This window comes from Mus musculus, chromosome 13 (assembly GCF_000001635.26).
Source record: "Mus musculus strain C57BL/6J chromosome 13, GRCm38.p6 C57BL/6J".
Classification (NCBI taxonomy): domain Eukaryota; kingdom Metazoa; phylum Chordata; class Mammalia; order Rodentia; family Muridae; genus Mus; species Mus musculus.
This window is the reverse complement of record NC_000079.6, coordinates 88,888,453-88,914,641: the sequence shown is the minus strand read 5'-3', so window position 1 is coordinate 88,914,641 and position 26,189 is coordinate 88,888,453. Positions and strand designations below refer to the sequence as shown.

The following is a 26,189-nucleotide window of genomic DNA, read 5'->3' as shown; positions in this document are numbered from 1 at the left end:
ATCTGCAGAACATTTTCGTGTTTATGACCAGGTACATTGTTATAAAGAGAACTTTGACCTCTCAGATTGCTCCTGCTGGCCTTTTGTTACTTCCATGCTCAAAGCCCAGCAAAATGTCGAGGAACACTCTCTTAAAGATATTTCTGCTGACCTCTCTGCAACACTCTCTACTGTCTAACTCGCACACTAAAATTTTCTGCAGTTGCTCATGATCTCCAGATGCCCTGGACTTCTGTACAAAAATAGGCATTTCTTCATTTTCAGTGGACTGATGCAGCCCAGCACTTAATCCCTGGGGTCTCTTTCTTGCTATTTAATGTACCATTGCTCAAGAATTGATGCTGTCCAGTTTTCACAGAAGATTGAAAGCTGAGCATTTCCTGTGCTTTATGGTGCTTGTCGCTTTGGCCACATTTGTTTTTCACATTTCCCATGTGACTTCTATCAAGGAAGGGCAAGGGATGAGTACAAGAAAGGTAAAATGTTATGTTTGCATTTGTTTGCTTTCTATGGAAACTCTTAACAAAGAATTACTTCCTGATGATTTTCTGGCACTCATATCCTTACTTCATTCCCTTGCTTTCACCTTTGCTAAGAAGACAAGTGTCACAGGCAACCTCCAGAAATAGGAGTTTGGGAGGATCCTCCAAAACGCACCGGATATCTGGGAGGTGAGAGACTCTCAGGGCTCAAAGGGAGGGACCTTAGATGAAATGCCAGACAGTAGGGAGAGGGGACTTATAGAGCACTCTCCAGCAGGAAGACAGGACATCAACATGGGGTTGCCATCTCACAGTCACAAGTCTGACCCATAATTGTTCCTGTCTGGAAGAATTACAGGGATAGAAATGGAGAGGAGCCTGAGGAAAACAAGGTCCAGAGACAGGCCCAAAGAGGGATCCAGTTCAAGGGAGGTCCCAAGGTCTGACATTACTACTGAGGCTATGGAGTGCTCACAAAAAGGAATCTATCATGACTGCTCTCTCAAAGACCCAATAAGCAGTTGAAAGGGTCAGAGGCAGTTATTTGCACCCAACCAATGGACAGAAGCAAATGACCCCTGTTATTGAATTAGGGAAGGCTGAAGGAATCTGAGGAGAAGGGCAATCCTGTAGGAGGACCAGCAGTCTCAATCTGGACCCCCGAGGTCTCTCAAACACTGGACCATCAAACAGGCAGCATACACCACCTGATATGAATCCCCCAATACATATACAGTAGAGGACGGCTGGGCCTGTGTTCATTCAGAGAAGATGTACCTTACCTTCATGAGACTGGAGGTCCTAAGGAGTTTAGGTGGGGTGGGAGGTGGGGACATCCAGGGGGAGACAGGGGATGGGGAGAAGATGTGGGATGTGGAATAGAAGGAGAGTGGATGGGGGCGGGGGTTGGATAAAATACAGAGTGTAAAATAATAAATTAATAAAGAAAAAAACAAAAAAGAATATCACTTATAATATAAAATAAAAATAATAATAATAAAGAATCACAGTATGTCATCCTGGTCTTAACCAATACCTGGAGGTTATGAATGGTTTAACAGTGTGTCCTTCAGTAAGGGGATATGGATTTGTAGGACCGAAAGTTGTTTTCAAATGAGATCTGCACTAAACAAGACATTTCTATCTTTTTATGGATGTGTTACGTTCTCTGTGTTCATTTTCATCCCCTTGGCAACATAGCTCTGCAGCATTCATTCAACAGTGGCTATTATTTCTCTAGCCCATTCTAGTGATCAGGGTTTCATGTTCAGAGTTCTCCAACCCTGTAAGCTTTCCCAGAGTAGCTGGTGTTCTTATGTATATGAAATCACATTGTTTTTTTTTTTCCCTTACTAATTCTGTAAATAGGTATTTTTCCTATAACCATTTCATGCCATGATTCTCAGTAATACAAAGCTGGTCTGCATCAGAGACTCGTTTCATCATTTAGAGTCTGTGCTTAGAAAATCATTTTTGAAGAAAAGAAACAAAGAAAGAAAACCGCACAACTAAAACAGAACCAGTATAGGAGATGAACACATTAACTCTTGCCAAGTCCCAGGAACGGTTTTCTACATATTGTAAGTGTTCAACAAAGGATACTACTCTATCATGGATTGCTAACATTTTGAGATATATTTCAGGACTTTTGTATGACTTCCAACTTGCAATATGCTACTGTTTTCTGATCCATCCATTATAACTCAATCTGGACTCTTTCTCACCTGTTAACAACATTCAGCTATGACTATAAATATTTATAATACTTCACTCACAAGGGTACATCTTGACCAGTTCAAAGGAGAGTATAAGCAAAGAAGGATAAGACTTACTGACCCTAAAATTACTTCATCTTCAATATCATTATTCATTTACCTTTTGAATATCTTTTGACCATCATATTCCCTTTAAATAACAGGCAGTCCATTCTAATACATTTTAGTTTCCGCTTAAATTGGATTTGTGATTTCATCTGATTCTAATGCAATATAATCTGCATAAAACACACCGCAAAGTATATAATCAGTCCTTTAATATGCTCACTATTTATACGGTTTGTGGATCATATTTACAATCATAGTGTGGCAATGGGGAGTGCTCATAGATTTTCTGCATGGGCAGCTGTGACTGTGTACTTCACTCCAGCATTTCCACTTTGATTGATGACAGCCACACCCTCTCTAATCTTGGTTTTGTTGATAATGGATCATAAATCCAGGTGATACTTTCTCAAATTATGATATGTTGAAGAATAGCAAGTATCTGAATTTGACTTATTATTAACATGGATATGATTACATTACATTTTAGTATATATTTAATATTATTACAGTTTCAACAAAACATTAATGGCATTATTTTTAAACATGTGTGTATAAATTACTTTAAATTATCTGCTTAGATGTGGGTTCTGGGTACTACTAAACATCTCTTGACTGACTCTCCTTTTGTTCTATAAAGCAGATTAAGGTGTTTCTATCCTAACTACCCCCACAGCAGAAGTTGGAAGACTCTGAATCTAACCAGTACCTAGTACATATGGTCAAATGTCTGTTATTATTGCTCAATTGGAATGATACCGCAGATCTTCATTATCTTTGTTTGTATTAATCTAATTTAATTGTTTTAATCTGTAGAAATTATCATATTTAGTCAATATTAAATATTAAATATTCAATATTAATGTTCAGCAACTTTTTGTGTTCATCTCATACAATACACCATTTGATAAAGTAGTCAGCATACACTATATTTGTCTTTAGCAGAAACTAATCAAATATGGTGTAGGAAGAATAATACAGTGCAGTAAACTGCATCTATGTATATCACTATACACTTGCTTATGTATTATATTTTCTACTGCAAAAATGTAACTTAATAAAATCTTGCATAGGGATTATATGCTCAGTGACCATAAATAACAGCGTTTTCTAATGTCCTCCAAAGGTCCATGTGCTAAAGTCAGTGTTTACCAGCCTGTAGTACTACAGGGAGAAGATGATACCTTTAATAGATGAAATTCACTGGGATGAGTTTACATTGTTTGGGAAGCATCATGACAGGAGGCATGAATGGCCTGATATTTTCTTCCTTTTCCCTATTTCCCATGACCACACGATGGGAAGCTTTGCTCTACTATGTATTCTTCTCCATAATGCTCTGTCTTGCCCCCAGCACAAAACAGCACAGTAACCAGTAACTGAAACCACGGGCTCAAATCTTATATGTTACAACTTTTTCCCGAAAGTAACTTTTATTTTTCAACTTGTCACTTAGATAACTCAGCTCATGAAATTCTATAACAGAATAAATTAATTATATTCAGTAGTGAAAATCTGCAGTTTTTTTCTTCCAAAACTCTACAAAGAACACAATGCCATTCATCTTGGATGCACAAACAGATTCTTACTGATTGTCTTTCATTTTCCTTCCCTACTACTTCTGTTTATTAGTCAGCTCCCCAATGGACCATCAGATGTTTATATACAAAGGCCTATCCTTCAACAATGTGTTACCATTGTACCCAGGGCCATCCACCAAAATTCAATACTATTTGTATACAATGTAACAGAGCTTATATAACAATTCTATGGAAAGTAACTTTGGGGATACTTGCTGTCTTTATTTTTTAGTGTTGGCTAAGCCATGTTCCTTCCTGATGTAATAATACAAACTTCTAAATTCTTCTGATACCATAATTGGTTTTCCAATACCTAGTGTTCAGCCCTAAAAGTCATGTAGGCAACACTGAATGGAGTCATCAAGTTGTTTTTATATGTTGATTCGCTTCATTATATGTGTGACAATGATGAAAAAAATAGAACTAGAGTAATGGAAGGTAGGAGAATCAGTCATGAGAGGAGCAAGGTGGATGGTGGAGTCAGAAGGAGGGGAGAAAAGTCTTAAGTATTTGTAGTTGGATAAAAAAGAATGATAGTGTCAAAACAAAAGTCTTGTGTCATTCATTTTCCTAAAGTATAACTGAACACTATCGCAATTACAGCATATTGTTACAATACTACCATTGTTACCATTGTTTTCCTTACAACCAACAAATGCTATTACCTTTCTTCTTGAAAGAAACAATTTTAGATTTATAGTTAACTCTCAGTTATCCTACAGAAGACAATGTGGAAAAATCTATAAAATCTATTAGTTTTAGTGACGTTCTTTGTTCCAGAGAATATGGTGTGATGGGCTGAAATTTAGTTTACAAAACAACCAAACTGTCAGAAGAAGTCAATATCAACAAGAATGTTTCTAAAAGCATGAATGTGTGGAAAAAGATGTGTTAAGTAAACCATTACAATTCACCTATATTTAAACTAAAACATGCATGTGTATAATACTAAATTTGAAGAGACCTAGGGATCATTGTGAATATCAGTTGATCATGAACTGTCTCAGAGTCTGAGCAAAACATTTACTGATTTTAAGAAGATGATTAATGATTAAAAGCTGCTATTAATTAAATAACATATTTTAAAGGTGTCTCATCCCTGAGGCCTGAAGAGACTGCTCAGCAGTTAAAAAACCTATATTGCACTTTCAGAAGACTGAAGTTCACAGTACCTTCACCTGCAGTGCAAAAGCCATTTTTAAATCCAAATACAGCCCTAGCCATTGTGAGCAATTATGGTCACAGGCACATAGCCACATGTAAATGCACGCATATATATATATATATATATATATATACATGAAATTAAATTTTAATTACATATACATGTACTTATAAATAAATCCTTGAAAAAAGTTAAACATCAGTGAACATGTGTATATATATATTATATATATACATACACACAAATATATATGTACATATACACATCCATATGAATCTATATCTCAATGTAAACTATAATATTTATCTTTTAAATGTTATGTTACCTGATATAAACTTGTTAATTTGAAAACCAATTATGAACTACTGATGTATAATGTAACAGGAAACTTACTTTCTGGAGAGAAAGCATACACTAGGTATTAGGAGACTTTAATGATTCAAGTGATTGAATGTCGTGTAGTATTGAATAGACGAGAAAGAATTTTGTATATGAAATACAGTCTTGCTTCAGAGTAAGGCTGTCTGCTGAATTCCTTTAATATAGGCTTCGATAAGACCTAAAGAATATTCTAGATCTCTGAGATCTAGACTATACTGTTGATACGCAATAAGGAGCCAGTTGGATGAACCACAACATCTCGTTATATTATTATAAACTTAATGTTGCTCAGGTACCATGAGCCCAAATATATTTATTAATAGAAACTCTCCTAAAATTATGTTTAGGTTTACACTAGTGCTTCTATGTGCTTGCACATAAGCTGACATGCAGCTACCAAGATGTTTGATGCTACTTGGTATGCATTACTATGCTTCCAGTGATCGTTGCTGTCTTCACCATGGATTTAATGAAGGAAAGTGATGGACTGTGGACAGCCTCAGAGAGAAAGCCTTTAAAGAAAAAGTGTCAAGGCGACTTTTCTGTCAATGGCATGAGGGATCCAGTAGCCCTGATTAATTTCATTGCTAGTATCTTGTATGGAAATGGAGAGACAAGCAAAGCACAGTATTAAAAATGCATTGCAAATATGCCCCTCTTAAGTAATTTGAAGACAACTACTGGCAGCTAGAATCTCACTTTATGGAATCTCATGAGAATATTTTCCATGGATTGACCTGGGGATGAAACTCTTGCTCTGTATCTTTAAAATTTTGCTTTAGCTTTAGGCTTACAGTGAACTCTATAGTCAGGCTGCATAAATATTCTTGAGCTCTGCTTTGTGTGCCAAGTTCTCCCGAGAATAGCACAGGCAGTAGATTGCAGTTAAGAATTTTAAATATGTTTTTTATTCTATGGTTATCATGAATTTTTGTATTTATACACACACACACACACACACACACACACACACACACACACAGACCACTACTTTTCTATGCTTTTTAAAAATGTAGATATTTTGGAGAAATAACATCTACTCCTTATTTAAAAGTAAAGGAGATGTTGTCCATGTGAAAGAGCAGAAGATTTATTAGAAAGGAAATAAAAACCAGAATGAATAGAATACTCTCTAAAGTATAAAAAAAAATTCAGCAATAAATCTTGCAGTACAGACTGATATGTTGTGCTTCAGGTCTTATCAAGCCTATATTGAAGGAATTCAGCAGGCAACCACACTCTGAAGCAAGAGTGTATTTCACATACAAAGTGCTTTCTTTTCTATTCAATGCTACACTAGAGACCTGCCACACTGTGAATTTAGTCGGCTTCTTTATTTACAGAAACCATGATTGCACTTTTTACCTACTTCACAGCTTACTAGGTTGGAAAGGGTAATAGCACACATAGACTAGAGTTTATTCCTTTAGAGGGATTCAGATGCAAACCTTCCTCTGTGCATGGTTTATTTTTTCTCTTGCCCTCATCAAATACGGCAATACACTTCAGGTTATAATCAATTAAACTGATTCTCAGCTGTTCAGCATTCTGGGTTCCCTATGTAGCAGCCTGTACATGCTTGAGCTACACTCTAGGGTATTTAGACAGAGCTTCTGGGAACTCTGCCCACCCTTCAGCCATGCAGTGTCAGCCATGCTGGTACAGAAGGTTAATGAAGTCTAGAAGGACCTACTGCATGGTTTAGAGCATTCTACTGGTGTTTGTCTGAAAATGCCCCACACTTTAGATGTCTATGACCAAATTGTAATTGCACTGATTCAGAATAAGAGTAGACCATTACAGCAGGCACAGAACTTTCAGTTTGGTGATAGTATTTGTCATTATTGAGGGATTAGTATCTATGTAAGTTTGATAATGGCAGAGTTTTATTAAAGGAAGCCCATGTTTGGTCATTTACTTTATTTATATAAGGCATATGTAGTTTCCTAATTTCTAAAGAAAATGTTCATTTAATCTTTAATAAAGGACTTACAACTTAATTTTAAATATTATAAAATTTTTGAAACTATTTTGATACTTTATTAAGCACATTAAGTGTCAGTACTTGATTTCCAAAGATCTTGATCTTATTTATGATATATTTCTACAGTCTCATTAGAATAATTGTGAATAAAGAGAAGGCTTTCACAGTTTGCATCTTTGCAATACCAAATGTGTATGTCTAATCAATATTTTTTTTCAAAATGGTCATGAAATTTATTTTAAGAATCCAGCCTAAATCCTAAAGTTAACAAATTTATACGAGCTAAATGAATATCCTGGATTCAAATACAAAAATATCTATGTCGTTGGAGTATATACAGAGGAGTATGTAGGTGTTAGCTCACATGTTAATAGAGGGAAATAAGGCAAATGCTGGCAAAGTCAAAGCAGTGCTCTATGCAACTGTAGCTGTCAATCCTTTGTAACTAAACAGCTCAGCAGCTGTGCAACCCTGCTTACTCTGTAAAATACTTCACTGGCTGCCACAACAACTTCCACCCAAGTTTTTCACTTCTCTGACCATTGCTTCTTTGTGAGTCTTTCTTCTTCATGTTTTCGAATGCCTATATTACAGGCTCTGTGACATACCTCAGGCTCTTCCTGCAAGCTGATGTCCAGCCCTGCCAGGCTTATAACTCACAATCACATTGACTCAGGATTACAGACATGGTCTACCAAGCTCAACTCCGTTCTAACTTTGAGTTTTAGAATGTGTTTCAAGATTCAGCAGCTCATGGTTTCTATCTACATTCACCCGAAACATCATATAAATACTTTTGAGCAATTCATGACCCAATGTTTTTATCTCATTTGATATACTTCTCAAACTTTAGAATTATAAAGTCACTTGAATGATTAATTTTTATCTCATATTGAACATGGCGAGGTTCTTGATCATTTTTCCAGACTTACTTTTCTTGTTTCCTTTCTTATCTCAGGTTATATCAGCTCTGGTTTTAGAGTCCCGAAAGTCAAGGCATAAGAGGTCCTCATGACACACACCTCTCATGTGTGTATCCTCTTTGATTACAGTTTCAGTTGGTTGTATGTTCAAAATGACATATCTTACCCTTATGTAGTACACATCTAAATTAAATCTATAATTATCCTTGGCCTTGAGTATTGCACTAACGACTTATCCAGCTTTTTTTTTTTTTTTTTTTTTTTTTTTTTTTTTTTTTTTTTTACTACCTCTAGACAGATTCTCAATATCCAGGACAAGGTGATCTTTTTAAAGATCTCATAAGATATCCTATTACATACAATTCTTATTGTAAATTCTCATGAATTTAACATGGAAATAATATGGCCATGTCTTACTTTATATATATTTACCATATAAGCAAAACTATACCCATATCATCCATACTCAGTAGCTTCTCTTCTACCTGCGATCTACTTCTAACTCCTTTATCCATGCTTGTCTCCAGAATTCAGTTTGCCACAGTCCATGCCACTTAGATGATTCTCACAAGGTCTCATCAGGATTGTCCTGCCTAACCCGTGTCTCTCACCACTTTCTCGGCTTATTTTCATTCCGAACATGAAAAGACCCTGTGCCTTAGTCTCATTTAGTTGTTTGCCTATGTATTTCTTCTTCAGGAAATCTCTGATGACTCTAACACTTAAAATCTTAGGTCTCCATTTTCTCACATTCTTGTCCTTCGTTCATAAAATCCACAAGTATCACAAGTCACCAAGTTTAAATATTTTATACTGGTTTATTCTTTCATTCTAGTCTGAACCCCCACAAGGGCAGAAATTTGGTTTTCATCTCACAAACTCACTACTTTGTGTTCACAAAGTATTTATTCTAGAGTAACAGGCAAATTAGATTAAGAAACAATAGAAGAGAAAGAAAGGAAGAGAAACAAGAGAGAAAGTAGAAAAAAATCCTTATTTTTACAAATGGAGATTCAGGATTGAACTGTGACCAAGATATGCCTGCTGTGTTCTAGATTGTACTGTTTTGATATTTCTAAACAATAGCAAGCCCTAACAATCTCTGCTTACTAGCTTTCCAAATTGAGTTGGGAGTGTTCTACAAGGGCAGCAGATGGAGGAACATAAGTTCATAATTTAAATGTGTCCCAGATTTAGATTTATACATTTAATGTTACAAAGATACCTTTAAAAGTAATTAGTGTACCATCCTTCTTTTAAATCAGTTAAAGACTATCCCCTGAAGTGCTGGAGTTTTATTTACCATTCTTTTGTAGAGAAATCGGGTTCCATGTCTCAGTTTGGAGACTTTTCCCCTTCGCCTGGTGTTCTTTCAGTTTTACTCTTATTGGATCTCTATTTAGCTATGCACACATGCTCAAAGAGTCAAAAACACTCCCTCATTCCTGGTTCATCCACTTCTTCACTCCTTGAAAATTTTGTTTTCCCTTGGCTCTTCTCCCAAGCTGTCCTTTGTTTTTGAGTCTAGAGAATGTTCAGCCTCTCTGCTCCCTAACTTTTAGTCAGCATTTGATCCTTCTGCTTTATCAACAATATATAGATATTATATTTATTACTAGAAATGATGTGTATCTGTGTATCCCCCAGAAATTCAAATGAGTTTGATGTGGTGATTCACCTAGAAGAAGAAAATGTTTTGCTGTAAAGGAAACAAGACTGAGCTGATGGAGAAATACACTGTTACAGAGACATAAAATGGTCTCCAGTGATAGCGCAAGGAACTCTAAGGTTGAAACAGCTCTGATATTAGAAAGTGTAGTTTGGTTATAGTCCATAATTAAGCATCCCTAATATTGGTATCCTCCTCAGAACTCAGTTCACTTTGTTTGGGATGTTATTGGGGGAAAAGGTGACTTATGAACTCTCAAGAGCCAACAATCCTGGCTTGGAAATCTCATTTCTGTATTCCAGCAGAAGATTACCTCAATTGTTGCTAACGCATCATACACATATGTTGTCTTAAAGATAGGAAGCATTCTTGGCACCAGGAAGGGGAGTTAAGAGTATGTAATATATATCCAATATATACAGTTACCCAACACTGTAAGAATAACTACATAGAACATATCAATTTAGGGGAGAAAAGGCTTACTGAGGTTCACAATTCCAGGTTATAGTGTACCATTGCATCATAAACAATGCATGGATGCATGCTAGTAGTACTTAGCTTATTTAATCAACTGTTATACACCAAGGATGCCCTGGCTAAGGAATTCAGACAGCTTTACTAGGTGCATCTCCTGATATCATATAAGGTGATCAGGTATTCCTCACAGGCATGACCATAGGGTAACCTAATACAGAAAGTCTCATGAATATCCTCTTTCTATGTAAGTCTAGATTGTGTAGATGTAAAATTAGTCTGACACTATCACTGAGGCTATGAAGTGCTCACAAAAAGGGAGCTAGCATGACCTCATTCTGGAAGACCCAGCAAGCAGCTGAAAGAGTCAGAGGCAGAGAGTTGCACCCAACCAATGGACAGACAGACACAGCTGACCCCTGTTGTTCAATTAGGGAAAGACTGAAAGACGCTGAGACGCTGAAGGGCAATCCTGTAGGAGGACGAGCAGTCTCAATTATTCTGGACCCCCGAGATCTCTCAAACATTGAACCACCAAACAGACAGCATACAGCTGCTGATATGAGGCTACTAACACACATACAGCAGAGGACTTCTGGGCCTGTGTTTATTCAGAGAAGATCACCTAACCCTCAAGAGACTGGAGACCCCAGGAAGTTTAGGTGGCATGAGGGGGGCATCCATATGGAGACAGGGGAGTGGGGAAGAAGTATGGGATGTGACACAGTAGGAGGGTGGATGGGGGGCAATAAAATATGGAGTGTAAGATAAATAAATCAATTAATTAAAAACAAAAACAAAAAAATCAATAATAAATTGGGACAAATTGTTATATCTTTTACTGTACAAATATTTAATTGTAATTGTAAATGGTTCTTAATAGAGATGAAAATGACTCCCTCTGATATTTCCATTCCTTGATGTGTTACAGACTGCTCATCCCTGTCTTTCTTCTACTCCATATTGATGTGTCACACATTGCTCATCCCTCTGTCTTTCTTCTGCCTCCATGTTGATGTGTTATAGACTGCTCATCCCTCTTTCTTTCTTCTATCTCCATGTTGATGTGTTACACACTGCTCATCACTCTATCTCTTTTAAATCTATGCTGCCTCTTACCTATAGCTTCTTTCTCATTCCCCAATAATCAGTTTATTTACAGATTATTACTTTTTGGTTTTCATATATAATAGAAAATAAGCAATATTTGTCTTTTTATGCCTGCTTATATCAGTTGATACTTTTGCTGTTTCATTATTATTCCACTACAAATAATATCTTATTAAGACTGAATAAAGCAACATTGTATACATGTACCATACATATGAATGCATATCAATATATATCTATAATGCATATGTATGTACATGTTATATATTCTTTATTCTTTCACCCATTCAGCTATTTCTCAATTGATATGTACTTATATTATTTTAATCTCTTAAAATTCTTCCTCATCTTATATTTTAGTTACTTTTATACAATTGCAACTATTTTGTCCAACCTACTATCTTTCATAAGTATTTTATATTTTCTATTTGTTGGGTCATTATTTTTTTGTGAGATGTTGTATATCATTAAAAATAAAATTAATATGTTTTTCTCCTATAAGTTTTCCTCATGTCAATTTAATTCAGAGGCTCAAGCCAAGCCACAAAGAGGGTGGAGTTAATGGCTTGCCTCCCCTACATTATTCAAAGTAACAGAGTTTCAATTCTTAGAGAGACAGCTACTGAACACTTACTAGCAACACTGCACTAAAAATACTTTCCAGAATGGAAAGTTATAAATAGAAAGACATGTTCTTATTATTATCTTTTTGACAAGCTTCTTTAAAATTTCAATATATGATCCCATCAAAAGGTCCCAGGTACTACCTGCCCAACAGTGAGGTTATGTGTCATTCAGAATAATATGAGCTACCAAGTAGGTGCTGAAAGACCAAAAAAAAAATATTAAAAAGAGAAAAGATCATGTAGATTTAAAAAAAAAATCCTGTTAAACCAATTAAGACTTACTGATTTTTCTAAACATATTGATTTTCACTGTCTGCATGAGAATGGTAGTCAAGTAATATTGAGACATTTAATTATCTCATAGCTATATTCATGCACGGGTGCACTGATCTGTTAGATTCTATATAGAAAAATAAAGAAATAAGGGAAAGCGTTTTAACAATGAAGGAATTATCACTTTCTAAAGGGTACATACTAAAAAGAATCTTGAAAGACTGTATAATATGATGGAATGATTATATATGTGTATATATGTGTGTGTGTGTGTACATACGTGCACATGCACACACACACACACACACACACACACACACACACACACATTCAACTTAATGAAAATATATGTATATGGCAAGCCAAACTAATTTAAGGTTCCAGAAAGCCAAACTAATTTAAGGTAACATATTTTCAAGATTTTAAGAAAGAAGTGATTTTAAAATAGAAGTTAGAATTTCCATTATTGTTAACTCAAGGTCACAAAGGTTCAATACATGAAGTACAATATAAATAGACATGGAATAGCACATTATAAACATTCACTTATATTTATAGGCCAATATTAGTACATTCAAAAACATCTTATTAACACATCCTGTATGTATGTAGAGTAGATGACTGCACACATTTTGAAGTTATAGCTACAAATTCAAGTCTTCATTCATGTTCGTTACATATCCACTGCCCAGTATCCTTGAGTGGAAGGACTCATTCATCATTCATATTGAATATATACCAAAAGAAAAAAAAATAAACATAGAATGTTGGAAGACTACAAATAAAGGCAGGGATTGGTAGTGCATGCCTTTAATCCCAGTAGTCAGGAGGCAAAGTTAGGTGGATCCCTGTGAATTCAAGGTCAGCCTGGTGTATAGAGTGAATTCTAACAAAAGCAGGGCTACACAGAAAAACTCTGTCTAAAAATCAAACAAACAAAGAACAAAATTATACAAATCAAAATATTAACAGATATGAGGTGTGCTGGTCTGTTAGCAATGGACTACTGTGCAAGAAGAATTTATTATTTATTTTAACTGTTTTTAGATGCTTTTTAAATTTTATTTAAGTTCTAGGTTAACTGTACAATGAAAAATTACTTTCACAACAGAATTCTACTAAAAAACATAATATCTTTGATAAATGATTCCATGAGCAAATATTCCTAGGCTATTTATACTTCCATAAATTTTAACCCACATAATTATTTATCAAAATTAAATTGATTTTAATAAGATTAGACAAAAACGAATGTTAAATGTCTTAGTAGAATATCTTATTGTTATTAAAACAAAATAAAAAAACTTGTGTCTAGGAATAGAGGTGTTACAATCACAATTGTTTCTTCAAAATACATGTTAAATTACTAATCCCCATAATGTCATGGCTAATTTTTTTTTTGGAGATTTTTTGTGTTTAAGTGTATTCAGATGATGTCATTATACTCGCAACCCAAGACAAGCAATGCCATCACAAGAAGATCAGGACACAGGCACACAGAAAGAAATGGGGAGAAGCCATAGATTCTGTAGGCTAAGAAACAGACTACAGAAGCAAAGAACTCTGTCAACACCTTGGTTTTGAACATCTAAAGTGAAAAATTATGAGAAATAAGTATCTATTCTCATGCACGTATTAAGTAGTACATTCTTTCCATAGCTAAGAACAAAGTATTTCAGGTCTAGTATCTGTGTTATTCATATCTGTCTATGAACAACAACAACACATATCAATAATTTAGAAAAAATGTAATCACGATATTAAAAAATTTGAGCTTGTTTTTAGCACAAAGCGTCACAAGGTATTTTGAATTATCTTGTGCTGAATAAGATGCATTGTTCTGCAAACAGAAAAGCATTTGGGTTGATAAATGCTCTTTTGTTGTGTTCCCTCAGCTGTGGGCACATGAAACAGAACAAGATACTGGCACTGCTTTGTGCCACACAGTGACGAGCATTGGATGGGAGAGGTTATAAAAGGTTTGAACACTGATAACTGAAGATAACAGGACAAATAGTCTTGTAATAATTGCATCTTTGTTGTTTAAAATTTGAAAATACTATTTCATTAAAATATTTGGCTCACAGAGTCAGTTCATTCAGATATTTTGGATTAAGAACAGCTGTGATATTTATTAAACTCAAACATCTTATAAAGTATAATAATTTTCTTAATATCCCCTACATTAATACTCTTACAATGAATGCAATTTTCAAGTTGAGGAGCTGAACTTGAAATATAGCAAAGTTAATGGACTTTGCTACAGTTCCAAAGGCAGGAAGTATTTAATCCTATTTATGTTATATTTGTATTCAAGCATAAATATCAGATATGCAAAAATACACAGGAAAAATAAACAATCTTGGTCATCATATATGTGTTGAGAATATATGTTTATAAAGTAAAACTTTAAAGGTGGAAAAAATTAAGTCTTTGTGGACATAAGTTCAGTATATAATGTGGTAAAATAAATAAGAAGCTGATTGTCATAAAGAGAACATACTATCTTCATTGACAGGTGGAAAAGTCAGGAAGAGGCACCAGGACCAGCCTTCTGCAATGGAGTTCTTTGTTTGCTTCAACCAAGAGAATGCTCACATGGATTTAGTGTTGAAAATAATTTAGTTTTGGTCTATTCATATTTGTGTGTTTGCAAATTGTCACAAAAATCTGGTAATATTTCTAGAAACACATAGCTATTTCTTTTGGATTTATTAGAAATGTAACCATATTGCATAACACATCTGCAGGTGATTAGTGAAAATATCAGAAAGATGGTCACATACTGTAAAGGAAGTCAATCTCACTGAAAAACATCATAGAGTTTCATTTAAAACTTTATATGCTATGACAGCCATAAAGAAGTCATTATTCAAATAGAAATATGGTGAAAAGTTTTAAATAGTCAGATACATATATTTAAAATTATGTATACATATACATTCAGAAAGAGAGAGACAGACAGACAGAAGGAAAGAGACAGACAGAGACAAAGACAGAAACGAGAGAGTCAGAAACAGAGAAGGATGGAGGGAGGTAACGAGGGAGGTGGAGAGAGAATTATGATTCTTTAACAACTCTGCAGGTGAGAATGAAATATTTTATTAATATGCCATTTAGAGATAAGCTATCATTTCATCATAAAATATTATTAGGTATCTTCTGAGAACTACAAAAATTAAAAATAAATTAAGGAAATTACAACAGAACATAAGACATTTAGCAACATTATTAGAGAAATAGAAAAGTCTGCCATCATAATAATGGGACATCGAAACACACCCATCAGAAAGGTTAACTAAATTATATTGTTAAGATGTTAAATATTATTCAAAATATTCAACAAAGAGCTAATGTGTAAAATAATAAAAGACAATAATGAACTTCCCCCAAATTAATAGCTAATCCTGAGAGCTATGATCAAATTCCATTGTTCAATTTCTTAAAACAGCATTAACAGTAATAATTAAGACTATGACTCTTAGTTGCAGAAAAGATATTGAGTCCCTTCCCGCCCTTGCCCTGGGATATTCATCCTCTCCTTTCATACTTGGAGCTTTAGTTGCTGATAGTCAGCCTATCTATATAAGCACCTAATTACTGCTTTATCAACATTCAATTTTAGTTGGATATTTTAGTAATTTTATGGATAAAAGTTGTATCTCAGAATAAATCAGTTCTATTTTACATTTCCCACAGGTCCTGGGAGACTGACACATATTCCAGTAATATTAAGTACATATTTTAATAAAGTGAAACTTTATCTCCAGATATACAGTACACAAGGCAATTCTTTCTCTTCTTAGAAACATAAAGTTTTTAAATTGATCACAAAAGATACAGATTGATTTTAATTCACCCAGTTTAAAAACAAACAGAAGTTCACATTACAGTTTCCCATCATGGAAACTTCATGCCAGTTTTCTTTCTCCCATCCTCACAAAGGTCACTGTCTCTATGGCTTCATGGAAGCTGCTCATTTGTATGTACCTTGAGCCAATGCCATATGTCTGCCTTCCTCTCAAATATACTAACTACTCTCTTTGTCCTTAGCCATCATCCACCTATCTGCCTTTTTTGGGGGGTGGGGAGCGAGTAAAACCATAAAGTTTGTTTGTTTGTTTATTTATATTAGGCATTTTCTTTATTTACATTTCAAATGCTATCCTGAAAGTTCCCTATACCCTCCCCCTGCCCTGCTCCCCTCCCCACCCACGCCCACTTTTTGGCCCTGGCATTCCCCTGTACTGGGGCAGATAAAGTTTGCAAGACCCAGGGGCCTCTTTTTCCGATGATGGCTGATTAGGCCATCTTCTGCTACGTATGCAGCTAGAAACACGAGCTCTGGGGGTACTGGTTAGTTCATATTGTTGTTCCATCTATAGGGTTGTAGACCCCTTCAGCTCCTTGGGTACTTTCTCTAGCTCCTCCACTGGGGGCCCTGTGTTCCATGCTATAGATGACTGTAAGCATCTACTTCTGTATTTGCCAGGCACTGACATAGCCTCACACGAGACAGCTATATCAGGGTCCTCAGACACCAAAGCCAGACACTATTGCATATGCCAGCAAGGTTTTGCTGAAAGGACCCACCTATTTGCCTTAATACTTAATACTGCTTTTCAGTGTTTAGGGTTGTAGACTACGAAAACCAGCTTTAGATCTCTCTGTGCTCTTCTGAATTCTTTCTACATGACTTCCCTTAGCTTTGTTTGCAAACTGCTTAATACCAACAATAAAATTTAATCCAGCAAGAAAGCAGTCACACTACCCAGAAAAACTCTTCTATTAGTATCTGAAAAGCCCAGTAGACCTGTGCTGAAAACGGGAGCAATGATGGACAGCTTATTTCCTAACACTCAGTCAACCAGCTTCAGACTAACTAGAAGAGGAACAGCTCTGTGATCCATTAACAGGTAGTGATGCTAGAAACATGGGCACAATTCCCTTTAAATACTAATATGCAATGGGTGAGCAAGTTGTTGGGATCTGAGATTGTGGCAAGTTTAAAAAAGATGTGCACTAAAACCAAAATAAAGAGATCCAAAGGATAACTGTGGTCTTTCATGGAACAGCAAGACATAAGCAAGTGACAGAGGAAGCCTTTATTTATTTATTTATTTATTTATTTATTTATTTATGGACTCTTGCATTGAGTGTTATACATTTACTATAACAAATACTATTTCTTGCACATGATCCTGTAATTTCGAGTATATATATGCGTACAAATACCATATGAGCATGTATGACCAATTAATGGATGTCTATTCATCCAAAATGCTGTCGATCTGAAATTCCCACTACCTAATATCCACATAGAAATTATAGCTGTTTCAAAATTCTATCATCTGCAATCTCTTAATTCAATTGATTTTTGTGACTGATTTTTGTCCCTGATATTCTAAAGAACCTAAAGTTAATCTACTTATTTGCATACTGATTAAGCCCATAATTCTTGGATTGGTAGATATATTGATCATCAGGTGCTCAGAGACTTTTGTGTAGGTGTCACTGAAAAAAATGCATTATTTTTTACTTATAGACTAGAAGTTCTCCATAGTGCTCGGTGGGTTAAAGTTAAAATGTGAATAGGCATATACCCTTTCCTTTCTTGAAGCAAAGATAAGAGGACTTTAAACACCTTTTAAAGACTAACAACTTTAAATGTGCATGAAAGGATTCTGAGACCTAGATCATCTAGGGATGTCTCATCTCAACTTTTAGAGCCTTAATTAGAGATGAGGAAAAATAGAAAGAAACCTGCACGACTCCCAGACAAAGAAGAAACTTTTTATTTTATTTATTTTTATTTGTTTATTTATTTTAAGTTGACAGGTGGTAATGCATAGTTTAATGATTTGGTACAGAATGATCTGGTTAGGTCTTCAAAAATGTAATCTTATAGCATTTCAATAAAAACAGGCAAACATTATACTTAAACCCCAAAATTGTTTAGTTTTAAATATCTTGTTTTTCTTTTTTATTAGGTATTTTCTTTATTTCCATTTCAAATGTTATCCCCTTTCCTAGTTTCCTCTCCAAAAATCCCCTATCCCCTATCCCCTCCCCCTCCCCTCTCTCCCCTCCCCCTGCTCCCCAACCCACCCACTCCTGCTTCCTGTCCCTGGTATTCCTCTATATTGGAGCATAGAACCTCAACAAGATCAAGGGCCTCTCCTCCCATTGATGATTGACTAGGCCATCCTCTGCAACATATATAGCTAGAGCCACGAGTCCCACCATGTGTTTTCTTTAATGCATGGTTTGGTACCAGGGAGCTCTGGGGATACTGGTTAGTTCATACTGTTGTCCCTCCTATGGGTGAGAAGAATCTTTAAAGTCCACTTTTCATTTAAGTCTGTCATATTTAATATTATTGATAAAAATGACCTTTAAAGATAATCAGTAGTATTAAGGGCTGCATAGAAATATTTTACTTTTCCACATTAAATGTCCATAATATGCAATTAACTATGAAAAAATCAAATATATTGCAGCAAACATCACCAATGGGGAATATAAAATACCTAATAGGCATTAGTTTAATAAAAGCAAATGGGTATATTTCAATATCTGAGTCTGTGTTTTAAAGAGATTTCTGTGTGTACAAATGTCTGTGTCACTGTATTTACACGTGGGTTGTTTTGGGTTTGTTTTGTTTTTCTTTGTATTTATCCTTTTTCTTCTGTTTGCTTGTTTTCTATCATTCAAATTTGTTTTTATTTTATCTTATTTTATTTTATTTGTATTTGTTTGCTAATAAAAGATGGGGAAAATGGGTACAGATATCACTGTGAGACTATGGGAAGGATCTGAGAGGCATATGGGAGAAAAATCCATAATCATAAAATGGTTTATGTAAAACCTATTTTCAATAACAAAAAATGGGCTAAATTCAATTCTATAGTGCTTCTAGTTACAAAATAATTCTTCATGCTAATTCATAAAAATTTACAGTTAGGAAAATCATGTCTTTATTCATAGACGAGAAAAAAGACTCTAAAATAGTCATTCAGATATTAGGCTGTGAAGTTTCTGTCCTTTCAAGCAGCAGCAAACCTGGGATCCAAAACTCTGGGTCCATAATATATTTGCACATGTTCTCTCTCTCACACACACATGTGCAAACAGGTTTTTATAAAACACCTTTAAATTTTACAGAGTAATATCTACTCAGAAGTTTCCTTCTTTTTCTTCTTTTTTTTTTTAACATCAAAGTAGAATTCTTGAATCAAACTGAAACCAACAGCATGAACTATGAAAGACAGTTCTTGTGACAGCATGAATTTTAGACTTGCCAATCTCAAAATAATCCTGTTAAGTCAAGTCATGTGTAATACACTATACTCTTATGCTTGCAAGGTCTAGTCTTGCTTACTTTAGAGGGCCAAATACAGAAATAGAATGCTCAGAATTTCCCTAGCTAAAATGTGTCAGTTCCCATCTTATTATAAAAAGCACAATTATCATTATTTTGACAAAAGCCTGTCACACTTTCAGTAAAGAGATAGCTTCCCCTGCGCTCATCCACCTGAGGATCGCCACGTCTGACAGCGTCGGAAGCAATCCTTAGTCAAAGCCGGACTTCATAGAAAATATTCCCATGAACTAAGCACTCCTCAGCTAATGAGATTTTACTTTTTGTTTAAAAAGAATTTTCAGGTATTTTTTGAATCGATTAGTTCAAATTGGATGTAAAAGATAAACATAAGAGAAGAAATTTATATTTTGATTGATTCTTCATTTGTGGTACAAGTGTGTGAATGTGGGATGAGGGTGGGGGAAACACAGACAGACACAGAAATATGAGACAAGTCTACATAAAATCCAGGATATGATGAAAAATAGTTGAAGCAGTCAACATTTTTTCCCTAGGGAAAATTTATTATATAGAGAAAATCTGTATCCTGTATACATATTATATACAAATATTTTTCAAAAAGTCAATGAATTTGTGTAAATATAACTCACATAGTCACCTCCTGATGAATTTACTCATAATGATAAGGCCTCCATTTTTATCTTATTCATCCTTTTTAATTTTTTCTTAAGTTTTTTCATGTAGCTTACAGTATCATGGTAATACCTAAGCATGATAAAATTGAGAAGAAAATCCACAACTAGATATTATATCTTAAGTAATAATCCAGTAACCTATATAAGGATTAACAATGCTTTGCTAATTTATTTATATTTGTTTACATTTTATTCATTTTTCACATAATTATATATTTATGGGGAGCTCATGTGTCAGGGAGCATACATATAAGTCAGATGACAACAGTTTAAGAGTCAGTTTTCTCCTTCTACCCCAGGTTCATGGGGTCAAATTCAGGTCTATATATTTTCCAAAGCAAGTGTATATACCTGCTGAGGTACTTCTCCAGCCCGGATACCCTGACTTCTCTAAAATGGTCATTTAATATTATTTTCTCTACTTTTCCTTCATTGTGTATCTCAATGAATTGTCTCCTGTTGCAGACAATATTATCACCTATAAGCGCTTTTGAGTGAGGTAGGCAATAATTATCAAAGACAAGGTTTACCTAAGTGTTCACTTACCCAAAGGCATAGAAAAGAAAGGGACTTAGCAGAATTTCATTCACATCTCCTTGAATGCCTACTCTGTACATGTTATTGAGCCTGCCTAACGTTTACATATATGTCAGAATATTGTAACTGAATAATGTCAGAGAGGTGAGTGATTTATTCTTTCCAGATAATACCTCCACCTTATTCTGAATCTTATATCTTGACAGATCTACCTGACTCTCTTTTTCACAGGCATTATGCCCAGCATATTCAAGGATTTTCTATCCATGAACTATGGCTAGAGCATTACTTATGTTCTTTATGTCAGTTTTCAAAATTTTTTACTTAAATCACATGAATTCCACTTTCTCTGTGTACACCCTTAAAATAGAACTATTACAGTCATCATATCAGGGCCCTAATCTCAAGCTTCTGTGTGTTTAATCACTTAATCAACTATTAATTTTCTTATTCAATGGATACCATAGAGTTTGTCCATATTTGAGTGATTTCTCTCATATTTGTGTATTGATCTACAGGGTCTCACAAGGCAAATAAAAGATAACCTGTCATTTTTTTTCTTTAAGTAGGTGTGCAATCTTTAGATTTGTAGGTACTGATAGGTTAGCATACATTGCACAACTCTGGGTGCTACAGACATGGTTCAAATTAAGGTGAGCCATTAAATGTTCTTCTTAGTCACTAGTTTGTTAGATAAATGTTCCTTCTGTATTTTGAGAGTTTATCTTGAATTTGTGTGTAATAAATAGTTAAGTAACCTCTATCTCACTTTTACTATGTAAACAATTCTATCGCTTTATGCACAGGCATCAGGTGGGTTAAAATCATTTCATTTAGATCTCTGAGTTATTGGTAAGACTTGCTGGGAACACTCAATGGACTAGAGCACTAGAGCTGTGTTTAAATTGCCATTTACAGTTTCTTTCTTACTTATCCGTTTGGTTAAGATGTCTACATTTATTTTTCATTAAGCATATCAGCAAAGACAAAACTGCTACACTTTTGAAATATGCTTTTTGACATATATGTCTTGAACAGTTTTTTACAACTAAACAGTGTGAAAATACTAAGATATTAAAGAATTTAGAATGACCACCATATTGTAACTAACTACAGCACTCACCTTAACATTTCTGCTCTTTCTCTTTATGTAACCATCTGCCAACACAGTTAACTTTTAGAATACTAAAGACTTTCCTTTCTTCATGTTGTGAAATGCTAATTTGTTATGATTTTGACCTTCAGAACTACATCCATCAGTTAGGCGTTTTTTATATTCTCATAGCCTGTGTTGGTCTGTTTCTCCCAAATAACTTAGTGATTAACTTCAATATGGGAAGATTACAACTTATTGTTATAATCATCACTTACATCTTTATTCATTAATTCTGTTTCATTTGATAATTCTTTAAAGTTAATACTTAAGGGCCAATAAGATTATTATTATTTTTTTTGATTTTTTTCAGAGTAACATATTCATCAGCCTGGACAATACTTCATTACATTGTTTACTGTTTATTTATTCATTTATTCACTCACTTATTTTTTAAAACTATCTTTTCATCAGATTGTGATTTTAGATATTTATAAATCTGCTTACTGGAAAAAAAATATATTAACAACCACAGCAAACCGCTCAGCTCATCTACAAAGCTTTTGCAGTGGAACTATAAAGATGTTTTCTATGTAAAACCTGAACTGATAACACAATATCTGGTTTCAACATAATGTAACAAGCCTAACTACATTTTTTTTAGTATAAGTTAATGAACTGACAAGAGTGGCAAACTTGCAGGTTTCAACTCAAAGTCACCCAGAGTGCACCAAACAGTGTTCTCTGGAGAGTGAAGATTTTTTTCAATGTAGTATAAAACATCTGGGACATTTCTGCAATTTAACAGACTTGTATAGCAGAAAACAAATTTGTCCTAATGGCCAGATTGCATCATGTAGTTTGGTAAAGTCTACTTCTATTCCACCGGTGTTGCTTTAATTGAATGACAGAAGGCTGTTAGAGATGTTGTTTTATGCATCGTCAACTTGTATTTGATGGTTAACCATATATTGTTGTATAGATTAAACTAATTGTGAACTACAAAATTATTTTTGAATATCATTAGCTCCTATGATGGCTTCAGATGTATAAGACAGGAATTTGGAGCATCATGAGAAAAGAATAAAATAAGTCCATAGTATTTAAGAAATTTGAGGAAACTGAAAAGGTAGAAGAAACAACACAAATCTAGAGTTAATAAATTCAGGAGCTAATCAAGTAATGCCTTGATCCATATTCCATCTTTTTTAGATGTACTTTATAAATAAACTTTGAGCTTCCATTAAGTATATGAACATATATATGCATATATATATTTCAAAAACATGTGTGTAATATAATATATGTTATACAAAATGTGTGTTATACTTTCACACACATACACACATATAGTCCTGAGTAGACAAATAAACAATCAACTATTTTCTCATTTTTGATAATAACATGTTTTCTCTGTACTCTGCAACAGTTTCCTATGTCAACATTTTACATAATTTGTTCTGCAAAACTGAATTGTTACCATGTGTTTGTAATCATTTCAAGGGTTCATATAGGTTCTGCCCCCGTCTCTGGAGCCTATTAAGGTCTCATCTGTAATTCACCAGCTCAATGAAGCATGCTCTCTCTCAGAATCCTGCAGTGTTTGATGTGGTGTTTGGTATAAAGTTCCAATCTCTGTGTCATGTAGGTAACCCCTACTTTCATTGGTTATTGCACACATGTTCTGATTGGTGAAATTGAAACCTTCAGATTTACTAAAGAAATAAATACCTCGCCTTTTTGCAATGAAGACTATTTTTCACCTAACTCTACGTTTTTTTTTTTTTTAAGAAAAGCATAAAAGCACACTTGAGAAATTACCCTAAGACTAAGTGACTAAGCATAAAGAAGTAATTTCCCTGATATATTTTCTTCACTGTTACCAAAAAAAAGCAATGGAATGCACACTAGGCTTAAGCAAATCACTGAGTTAGATTGGGCCCTGTCTTGAAATGTAGCATTTTGGACTCAGCAACAAGCAACATGATGCAGTCAAAATTGTGTTATTTTGCAATAATGAAAATGGTAAAATCTTAAACAATTACTAGCCTAGTGCTCCTAGAATGTTTCTAATAAAAGCACATACTTTAATGATAACCTTCTAACTGGCAATTGTTATCTGTATAAATAATGATATTTTGCCTAGCCTGCAAACTAGGTAGAATTTTATTGTAGATTTTGAATAATGACACGTGGATGTCTTCCACAGCTCAAGTATCCATGACTCAAGTAATCACAATGAGATAGTCTCACCCACTTTAAGAATTTACAGTTAGTGCTAAATCATGCTCACAGTATCAAATGTGTATTAATCACTGACAAAGGCATTAGCTTATCAATGCATCTGCTATCTTATTATTTTGTGCTGTGATAGTTGACAAGACACTCAGTGTAGAAAGCCAAGCTTCCTCCATGGCCATTTTCCTGGGAAGACTGCAACTGCAGCACCCTGCAGCCCACTCAAGCAGCATCTTCGAAATCAAGAAAATGTTTATATGTATGTGTGCAATTCCAAACCTAAGTTTACTCTACTCTGAACCAGCCAGGTGATCAAAGGCAAGCTATTTTCCATGTATGTACATTAATTTTCACATCAGAAGAAACAAGAGTAATAACTATGTAAGCCAAGGGAGCTTTCATGAGCAATAACCTAGTACAACAGGCAAACTTCTTTGTACAGTACTGAACACACAGCAGAGGGGGTAGCCAATAAAATTTAAGTGTTGTACATCTACTCTTTTAAGAAGTGGGTGTTAAAGATCCATTCTTTAAAAAAAAAAAAAAAAGAAACTAGAGATTTAAAAGACAACATTGGTAGAATCATAAGATTAATTCAGTTGGAGCCCAAATTTAAGAATAAAAGAAACCAAAGTGCATATATATCAAACAGAAGACATCAAAACTCTCTAGACTTAGAATGATAGGATGGGGTCATTGGAGACAAACAATCAACAACAGAAGCCAAACATAATCTGGGCATGTTGTTGCCTAGCTCTTTTCCCAGTAATCAAGCTTGATAGAATTCAATTTCTACAAGTTTGTGGGTAACCTGGGCTACACAGTGAGAACAAGACCACCCAGATCTACATAGTAAGTTCTCATTTTGAACAAATAGCAAACAATTTTTTAAAGTCCTAGAAGTAAATGAGTCCATGAGGCCAATATTAAAATGGGAAAGAGGAGGTCAATAAGAAAACCTACAAAACATATGGTACCCCATGGGATGGAGAAAAAAGCAGGTCACTACCCAGAGATAGTAAAATAACTAAATATGCTTATACTACAATCTGCTTATAGGCAACAGAAAAACACAGGCGTCTTTGTGAGAATATCATAATTGCAATTTTTATAAAAAAATTAGAGATGTCAGAATTATGAATAACAAAAACATTTTAAAATTCACTATAGTTCCCTGAAGTGGAAATTAACTTGTCAATATTACATTTTATAGAGGTTTTGCCAGAGCTATAGGCTGTACCTACTGGGTAGAGGCAGTGGTTGGAGTTTGGAGAGTAAATGAACCCTCTCCTAGGGAGTTATTAGAGGAGAAATAAGCTGAGGGCAAGTGCAAACTTGATAGAAGTCTACATTAGCCATGAGCAGCTCAAGAAATATATATGCAGAAGGATCAGTGCCAAGAAATTCTGATATTTAAATCACAGAAAGTAGTAAAGAAGTGGATTAAAAAGTGAGGAAGTCTAGAACTAGGTGTACAAAGATAAAGTGACCAGACCATAAAGGAACTATGAGGATTCTTGCATTGTCCTTTTACACATTAACCCATTTTAGATATCACTATTAAGTGAGTTTTTTCGAAAAGACATTCTGTCGGGCAGTAAGAAAGAAATGATTAGGGTAGAGAAGGTTAAAAGCAAGAGAAAAATATTGGGTTTGCCTACCACAGTTCATTGGAGAGAAATAAACTTGGAGATGAGCAGCAGATGAATTAAAGGGAAAACAGAGATGTCTAATCAAAATGACTTAGTGGCAGAGCGGCTTCCTAGCTTTCTAACATTTATTAGAAGTAAATGATTCAGTTTGAAAAGACAAGAA

At 34.6% G+C, this 26,189-nt stretch overlaps 1 protein-coding gene across 2 annotated transcripts in view; it reads right to left on the bottom strand.

The window, feature by feature from the left end:
- Positions 1-26,189, bottom strand: part of Edil3 (EGF-like repeats and discoidin I-like domains 3) — a 501,754-nt gene that overhangs the window by 408,584 nt on the left and 66,981 nt on the right. The gene's annotated exons all lie outside the window — the stretch shown is intronic.